This window comes from Cebus imitator, unplaced genomic scaffold, assembly GCF_001604975.1.
Source record: "Cebus imitator isolate Cc_AM_T3 unplaced genomic scaffold, Cebus_imitator-1.0 Scaffold5, whole genome shotgun sequence".
Classification (NCBI taxonomy): Eukaryota; Metazoa; Chordata; class Mammalia; order Primates; family Cebidae; genus Cebus; species Cebus imitator.
Window position 1 is genome coordinate 5,490,769 of NW_016107320.1, and position 9,189 is coordinate 5,499,957.

Here is a 9,189-nt window from a genome sequence, read left to right on the forward strand (position 1 = left end):
GATAGACTAGACAGGGAAAATGTGGCACATATGTACCATGGAATACTATGCAGCCATAAAAAGGATGAGTTCATGTCCTTTTCAGGAACATGGATAAAGCTGGAAACCATTGTTCTCAGCAAACTAACAAAAAAACAGAAAACCAAACACTGCCTGTTCTCACTCATAAATGGGAGTTGAACAATGAGAACATGTGGACACAGAGAGGGGAACATCACACACTGGGGTCTGTCAGGGAGTGGGGGGTTAGGGGAGGGATAACATTGGAAGAAATACCTAATGTGGATGATGGGTTGGTGGGTGCAGCAAACCATCATAGCACATGTATACCTATGTAACAAACCTGCACATTCTGCACATGTGCTTCCTACTGGAGTTACAAGCTTCTTCCTACTGGAATTTTCTAGGATAGCACAGTATAGTCATTTCTGCAATGCTAAAATAATTTGTTATCAGTTTCTTCTCTGCTTCTCTTCAAAAAGTGATCAATAATAACAGAAGACAGAATTAAAAAGCAATTTTTCCTCTCATTCTGTAGTATTGGAGCCAATATTTTTATCATCACAGGCTACAATTTTTGCTTCATCTGCTTTATTAAGTTCTGTCACCTCCCTGAATTCAACACCATTCAATACAAAACTCCACAGATAATCACAGGATCTGTAGGTATTTAGAAAGCTTCTGAAATTGACTCTGTTCCTAACCGTCTGAGCCAATGCTGAATTCATAGCCTTATCAAACTGAAGTAGAACTTGCAGGTAGTCTGTTGAGATTGTATGAGTTCATCTAGGCTCACCTGAAGACTATTTCCCAAAGCAGTATTTCTGTATAACTGATATGCCATGGCTTAGGAAAAATTGCTCAAGCTGCCTTTTTTTTATTTAGTTTTTTTGTTTTCTTGCTTATTTGTTTTTGAGACAGAGTCTTGCTCTGTCACCCACGCTTGAGTGCAGTGGCGTGATCTTGGCTTACGCAGCCTCTGCCTTTCAGGTTCAAGCAATTCTCCTGCCTCAGCCACCAGACTAACTGGGATTACAGGCACGTACTACCATGCCCAGCGAAGTTTTTTGTTCTTTTTTTGTTTGTTTTTGTGTTTGTAGTAGAGACAGGGTTTCACCATGTTGGCCAGGCTGGTCTCCAACTCCTAGCCTCAAGTGATTTGCCCACCTTAGCCTCCCAAAATGCTGGGATTACAGGTGTGAGCCACCACATCTGGCCTTCTTTTTCTTTTTCCTTGAGACGGGGTCTTGCTCTGTTGCCCAGGCTGGAGTGCAATGGCATGATCATAGATTACTGCATCCTTGGCCTCCTGGGTTCAAGCAATCCTCCCGTCTTAACCTCCTGAATAGCTGGAACCTCTGGCACACACTATCGTGCCTGACTTATTTTATCTTATTTTATTTTTTTCTTAACATGGGGTTCTGCCTATGTTGCCCAGGCTGGTCTTAAACTCTTGGGCTCAAGCAATCCTCCTGCCTTGGCCTCTCAAAGTGCTGGGATTATGGGCAATGAGCCACTACACCTGGCCAAAAAAATGCCTTTGTTATTCAAGCTTGCATTGATGTAATGTGGGGAAGGGCTTTCTGCTGCAGAGCAGACAGAAGCCACCGGGAGCCCAGCAGGATGTTCCTGCTTCCCCAGTCACAGAAACCCGGATGAATATGATTTTGATGGAAATGGAAGGAAAGGCCAGGAGTGGTGGCTCATGCCCGTAATCCTAGCACTTTGGGAGGCCAAGGCAGGTGGTTCAGGACCAGCCTGGCCAAGATGGTGAAACCCCGTCTCTACTAAAAATACAAAAATTAGCCAGGCATGGTGGCGGGCGCCTGTAATCCCAGCTACTCTGGAGGTTACAGCGGGAGAATCATTTGAACCGAGGAGCTGGAGGTTGCATTGAGCCGAGATTGCGCCACTACACTCTAGCCTGGACAACAGAGCAAGACTCCGTCTGAAAAAAAAAAAAGAAAAAGAAATGGAAGGAAAGACATTACAGTTGTTGGGGACAACATAAGTAAAGAAGCAAGATGGCAGAAAAGCATACAAGTAATGACTGTGGAAAACTGAATGAACCAATCCAACTAGAGCCGAAGATCTGTGTGAGGAAGTTAAAGCAGGGCTGGATAGATGCTTGGATTCAGGTTATGGAAGGTCCAGAGGCCCATGCCAGAGTCTACAGATTTTATCTTATAAGCAAAGGAAAGTTACGGTAAGGTTTTCAAGCAGGCAGCATGAGCTAAACAATTTGTGGTGTATACAGAAGCCGATTATTACAAGGTCCTGAACTAATGTGACAACGATAATGAAGGAATAAATGTAGACGTGTGAAGGAAGAATTGACAGGTGTTTCCAGGAAGATCAGATATAATGAATGAAGGACAAGAAGAATCCAAGACAGCTCCAGGGTTTGTGGTCTTGATGCCCGGGGCATGGGAGTGGCATATGAACGTCAGGAGGAGGAGGATGAATTTGGCCTTAGGCACACTAAACTCGGAATAGAAGAGGGCTATCCAGGTGGAAATGTCCAGTAAGTTTTTGGGCATGAAAAAGATGTGGATTTACAATTGCAGGGAAATAGTCCGTTACCCTATGGGGAAGAAGAGGAAAACCCCTCTGTAATGTCCCCTTTCCCATCTGAATTCCCAGTGCCTGATGTGCATCAGGAACTCTATCATGCTTTTGAATTATTAATTGAAGAATGGAGGTCCTGTTCTCCACTTTGGCTTGAGATGCAGTCTTCCCAGGGCAATGGGTGACTGAGATTCCTAAAGAAGACACTGGGCCAGGCGCAGTGGCTCACACCTGTAATTCGAGCACTTTGGGAGGCTGAGGTGGGTGGATCACCTGAGGTCAGGAGTTCAAGACCAGCCTGTCCAACATGGTGAAACTCTGTCTCTAATAAAAATACAAAAATTAGCCTGCTGTGGTGGTGAGCACCTGTAATCCCAGCTACTTGGGAGGCTGAGGCAGGAGAATCGCTTGAACCCGGGCGGCGGAGGTTGCAGTGAGCTTAGATCCCACCATTGCCCCCCAGCCTGGGAGTTAGAGGGAGAATCGGTCTCAAAAAAATAAAAATTAAAAAAATTAAAAGAAGACACTGATATCTGTGACCAGAAAGGGGTCAGTGATGGGGGACAGAAGACAAAGTGAGGGACAGACAAGTGGGTGTCTCAGCATGTGGAGCTGACACCGAATGCCAGTCTGGCAGGACATGGCTCCAGCATAACTTTCTCTTACAGCTACAGTGTAACTTCACCGGGTAGGGACTAAAGAGACTCTTGCTGTAGGTGGCTTCAGGCATCTATACGCTTAGTATACCTTCTAAGAGTGGGAGGTAAGAAGACTGAAGAAGATGGTTTTCTTATCCAGACACAGGAATACCTTTTACTGAATAGGTTAAACACTTTAAAAGTCAAGGATGTAAAAACCATTCAGTAAGGAAAGAACAGTATTTTAAAGAAATGGTGCTGGCAAAATTGGATATCCATATCCAAAAGAATGAAGTTGGTTGCTTACCATTTACCATATACAAAAAAAGAAGTCAAATGGATCAAAGACTTAAATTTAAGAGCTAAAAACTCCATAACTCTTAGAAGAAAACATAGAGGCGAGTCTTCATGACCTTGGATTTAGCAAGAGTTTCTTATATGTCATGCCAGAGCACTGGCAACAACATAAAAACAGATAAATTAGACTTCATTAAAATTAAAAACAAAATTAAATTTAAAACCTGTATGCATCCAAGGACATTATCAAGAGAGTAAAAAGATGACCCACAGAATGGGAAAATATTTGCAAAGCTCATACCTGATAAGTGTTTAATATCCAGAGTATACATAAAAAATTTCTTATAATGCAACAATAGAAGATATGCAACCCAATTTAAAAACAAGGAAAGCAGCCAGGCACAGTGGCTCACACCTGTAATCCCAGGGCTTTGGGAGGTTGAAGGGGGTGAATCACCTGAGGTCAAGAGTTAACAGTCTAGCCAACGTAATGAAACCCCATCTCAAAAAAAATACAAAACTTAGCTGGGCATGGTGGCATGCACCTGTAATCCCAGCTACTCGAAAGACTGAGGCAGGAGAATCGCCTGAACCCAGGAGATAGAGGTTGCAGTGAGCCGAGATCGTGCAACAGAGCGAGACTCCATCTCAAAAAATAAAAATAAAAAATAAATAAACATGAGGAAAGCACTTGACTAGACATTTCTCCAAAGAAGATCTGCAAATTGCCAAAAAGCACACGAAAACATGTTCATCATCATCAGGCATTAGAAAAATGCAAACTGAAACCACAATGAGACACCATTTCACACCTAGTAGGGTGGCTGTAATTTTTTTTTACTTGAAAATCGCCAAGCATTGGAGATCATTTGGAGAATCTGGAGCCCTTGTAGCATTGGTGGTGGGAATGTAAAATAGCATATCCACTGTGAAACACAGCCTGGCAGTTCCTCCAAAAGTAGAACACAGAATTGCCATATGATATAGTAATTCCATTCTGTTAGTCAGCTCTGGCCACCATAAACTAGGTGGCTTAAACAACAAATATTCATTTCATTCATTCATTCATTCATTCATTTATTTATTCTTGAGACAGGGTCTCACTCTTGTCGTTCAGGTTGCAGTGTAGTGACATGATCTCGGCTCACTGCAACATTCACCTCCCGGGTTCAAGCAATTCTCCTGCCTCAGCCTCCTGAGTAGCTGGACTACAGGCGCCCGCCACCACACCTGGCTAATTTTTTGTGTTTTTAATAGAGACAGGGTTTCACCAGGTTGGCCAGGCTGGTCTTGAACTCCTGACCTCCAGTGGTCCACCAGCCTCAGACTCCCAAAGTGCTGGGATTACAGACATGAGCCAACACATCTAGCCACAGATATTTATTTCTCACAGTTCTGGAGGCTGGAAGTCCGAGATCAAGGCACTGGCAGTTAAGTGTCTGGTGAGGGCCACTTCCTGATTCATAAAGGGCAGTCTTCTGGCTGTGTCCCCACATGGCAGAGAAGGGACACAAGCTCTCTTGAGACTCTTGTAAGAACACTAATCCCATTCATAAAGGCTCCACCGTCCTGAGCGCATCTAATCCTAATTACCCTAATTACCTGCCAAGGACCCCACCTCCTTGCAAAATCCATATGCTGAAATCCCACCCCATCACATTAAGGAATGAGTTATAAGCATACGGATTTTGAGAGGACACAAGCATTCAGTTCTGTATTCTATTATTTGGTATATACCCCTGAATAATTGAAAGCAGGGACTCACAGATTTTTGTACACCAATGTTTACAGCAGCGTTTTTCACAATAGGCAAAGGCAGAAGCAACCCAAGTGTCCATCAACAGTTGAATGGATTTTAAAAATGTATTATCGACATACAGTGGAATATTACTCAGCCTTAAAAAGGAATGGATTCTTGATACATGCTACTCATGGATAAACCTTGACGACATTAATGAAATAAGTCAGATATTAGCCAGGTGTGGTGCCACACACCTGTAGTCCCAGCTACTTAGAAGGCTGAGGCCGGAGGATCCCTTGAGCCCAGGGGTTCATAGCTGCAGTGAGCTGTGACTGTGGTACTCCACTCCAGCCTGGGGAACCAAGTAAGACAGAAGAAAGAAAGAGGCAGATGTGGTGGCTCACACCTGTAATCCCAGCACTTTGGGAAGCTGAGGCAGGTGGATCACATTAGGTCAGAAGTTTGAGACCAGCCTGGCCAAAACCTGGTGCAATCCCTTCTCTACTAAAAATACAAAAATTAGCCAGGGATGGTGGTGCATGCCTTAATCTCAGCTACTCAAGAGGCTGAGGCACGAGAAATGCTTGAACCCAGGAGGCAGAGGTTGCAGTGAGCTGAGATCACACCACTGCACTCCAGCCTGGGTGACAGAGCAAGAGTCCTAAACAACAACAAAAAAAATTGCAAGTATTTTACCACAAGAAAATCAATAAGATTCTTTTCACTATTAGGTAATTAAACACAATAATTATAACTACCATTTATCAAGTGCTTTCTACATGCTAGGAGTTTTACCAGGATTATTTTATTTATCCCCAAGAATGCTGTAAGGGATGTGTATTATTAGCCCTATGTTCTACATGAGGAAACTGAGGCTTACTGAAGTTAAATAATTTTCCCAAGGTCACAAAGCTGGTAAACAATTAGATCAACATTAAAATGATTTCAGGTTACTTAGTTGGAAGTTAAAGGAATTACTTTTAACTTATTTTTGGTTGAAGTTAGTTTTGTATCCAAAAATAATATTTTTTTAAGAAAGTAGTAACAGGACTAACGATCATGTGGTTTTCGAACAACACTGAAATACCAGTTTTTGCCTTCGGAATTATAAAATGTTAAAATTATAAAATTTTAAAAATATATGATAAGCAATGTTTTTCAGGATTAATGAATTAGAAACCTTTGAAGAGCAATTTGACAATTTAAATTGGTATTATCCAGGCTGCTCGTGGTGGCTCACGTCTATAATCCCAGCACTTTGGGAGGCTGAGGCAGGGCGGGAGGGGCAGGGGGAGAATCACTTGAAGTCAGGAGTTCAAGACCAGCCTTCCCAACATGGTGAAACCCCGTTTCTACTAATAATACAAAAGGATTAACTTGTGGTGGTGGCACACACCTATGATCACAGCTATTCAGGAGGCTGAGGTAGGAGAATCACTTGAATCTGGGAGGTGGAGGCTGCAACAAGCAGAGATCTTGCCACTGCACTCCAGCCTGGAAGACAAGAGCAAAACTCCATCTCAAATTAATTAATTAATTAATTAATCAATCAATCGATACAGTCCTTTAAGAAAGATGTTTGGCAATATATACCAGATTATTAAACATTCATTTTCAAAGTAGTTCTAATTCTGGAAATTGGTCCTAAACTAGATTGATTGTAGGGAAAGGAAGACTTTTTTTTTTTTTTTTTTTTTTTTTAGGACGGAGTTTCGATTTTTTTTTTGAGACGGAGTTTCGCTCTTGTTACCCAGGCTGGAGTGCAATGGCGCGATCTTGGCTCACCGCAACCTCCGCCTCCTGGGTTCAGGCAATTCTCCTGCCTCAGCCTCCTGAGTAGCTGGGATTACAGGCACACACCACCATGACCAGCTAATTTTTTGTATTTTTAGTAGAGACGGGGTTTCACCATGTTGACCAGGATGGTCTCGATCCCTTGACCTCGTGATCCACCCGCCTCAGCCCCCAAAGTGTTGGGATTACAGGCGTGAGCCACCGCGCCCGGCAAGGAAGACATTTTTATGCAAAGGTGTTAATTGAAGTATTATTTATAAATGGGGAAAAAAAGTCTAAACTGTCAATTTTTGAATGCTTATGAAAATTATATATTTATTCAATAAAATATATTTCTTTAAAATATTTAATTATATAATATGGGAAAGTACTTTTTTACAATGTTAAGTTTTAAAAACTAGATACAAAATTGAGTATCCAGTATAATTCAGTAAAAATATACAGAAGAAAAAAAATCACTTTAAATGGAAAATGTAAATATGACATTATTTTTGTGTAGTGGAATTCTACACGGTAGTTCTTTCCCCTTTCACCTATTTCTCAAATATCCTAAAATGAGCGTGCATTACTTTATAGTTGTAGAATAAAAAACTGTTTTTTAAAAGAAAGGTATGGTTTGGCTGGGTGCAGTGGCTCACGCCTGTTATCCCAGTACTTTGGGAGGCAGGTGGACTATTTGAGTTGGGAGTTCAAGACTAGCCTGACCAACATGGAGAAACCCTGTCTCTAGTAAAAAAATATAAAATAAAATAAATACAAAGTTAGCCCGGTTTGGTGGCACTTGCCTATAATCCCAGCTACTCGGGAAGCTGAGGCAGGAGAATCCCTTGAACCTGGGAGTTGGAGGTTGCAGTGAGCCAAAATCATGCCATTGCGCTCCAGCCTGGGCAACAAGAGTGAAACTCCGTCTCAAAATAAATAAATAATAAAGATATGGTTTAACAAGACAAAATTTGGCCACGTGCAATGGCTCACATGTGTAATCCTACCACTTTGAGAGGCTGAGGTGGGAGGATTGCTTGAGGCCAAGAGTTCAAGACCAACCTGGCCAACACAGCAAGACCCCTGTCTCTTAAAAAATAATAATAAATAAATAAATAATGAAAATAAAAATGCCAAGTTCATATTCCTCTTTTCAATTGCTGAGTAAAATAGAAGATTTTCTTTTTCCACTTTCAAAGATGATATGTTCTTTTTATTATGTCTTGACGGTATTGGTGTGATTAAAAAGACTGATAAATGACCAATAATTCATGAGTCATCCAATATAGCTCCCTGACGTATCAGGAGGAAATCCCAGGCCTTGAGATTGATGGCAAAATACCATTTAAAAAGTCACATAAATCTACCCAAACTGAATATTCGGTGCCTAATTTACTGTTTTGTAAAGACATGCTCAATACGTCAGTGCTGTGAAACTGAAGCAAGTTTCAGTAACTGATAGCCAAAGAGGCTTCACTAAGTTCATCGGAGACCCAGCCAGAAAGAATTTTGAAATGATTAACATATCATGAAGGTCCCAGTGCGGTGGCTGACCTCGTAATCCCAGCAGTCAGGGTGGGAGGATAGCTTGAGGCCAGAAACTGGAGACCAGCTTGGGCAACAGTTCAAACTCTGTCTCTAAAAAAATTGTTTTAGTTAGGCGGGCATAGTGGCACAAGCCTATAGTTCCAGCTACTGGGGAGACTGAGGTGGGAGGATCACTCTAGCCCAGGAGTTTGAGGCTGCGGTGAGCTGTAACGGCGTCATGCACTCCAGCCTGGGCTACAGAGTGAGGCTCTGTCGCAAATAAAATAATAAAATAAAAATCAGAAAGAGCTGAAGACAAAATTGGTGCAGGAAGCCCATGACTGATTTAAGCGTCTGGATCACTCTGTCTTCAATTTGGAGCCTGTGCCTCAGGTGACCCTGGGAAAAAGCTGGCTGAGTGATAGGGAGCTGTTGACTCAATCAAGCTGAGACTCTGGTATTATTAGGTGAAGCTTTATACCAAATGGACATCACACACATCTGTGATTTGATCTGCAAGAAATTTTATTTCCTTACCTCGGACTCTGTCCTATGTCAAAATTTGCTGATTGTTTTCATGAATCCCATGACAATTTTACATGGGTCCAAATACTGCCTCTTACTTTTTTTTTTTTTTTTTTT

General features: G+C 41.9%; 1 pseudogene; it reads right to left on the reverse strand.

The window, feature by feature from the left end:
* Window positions 1-527: 527 nt before the first annotated feature.
* Window positions 528-847, reverse strand: LOC108309178 (annotated as a pseudogene).
* Window positions 848-9,189: the final 8,342 nt, after the last annotated feature.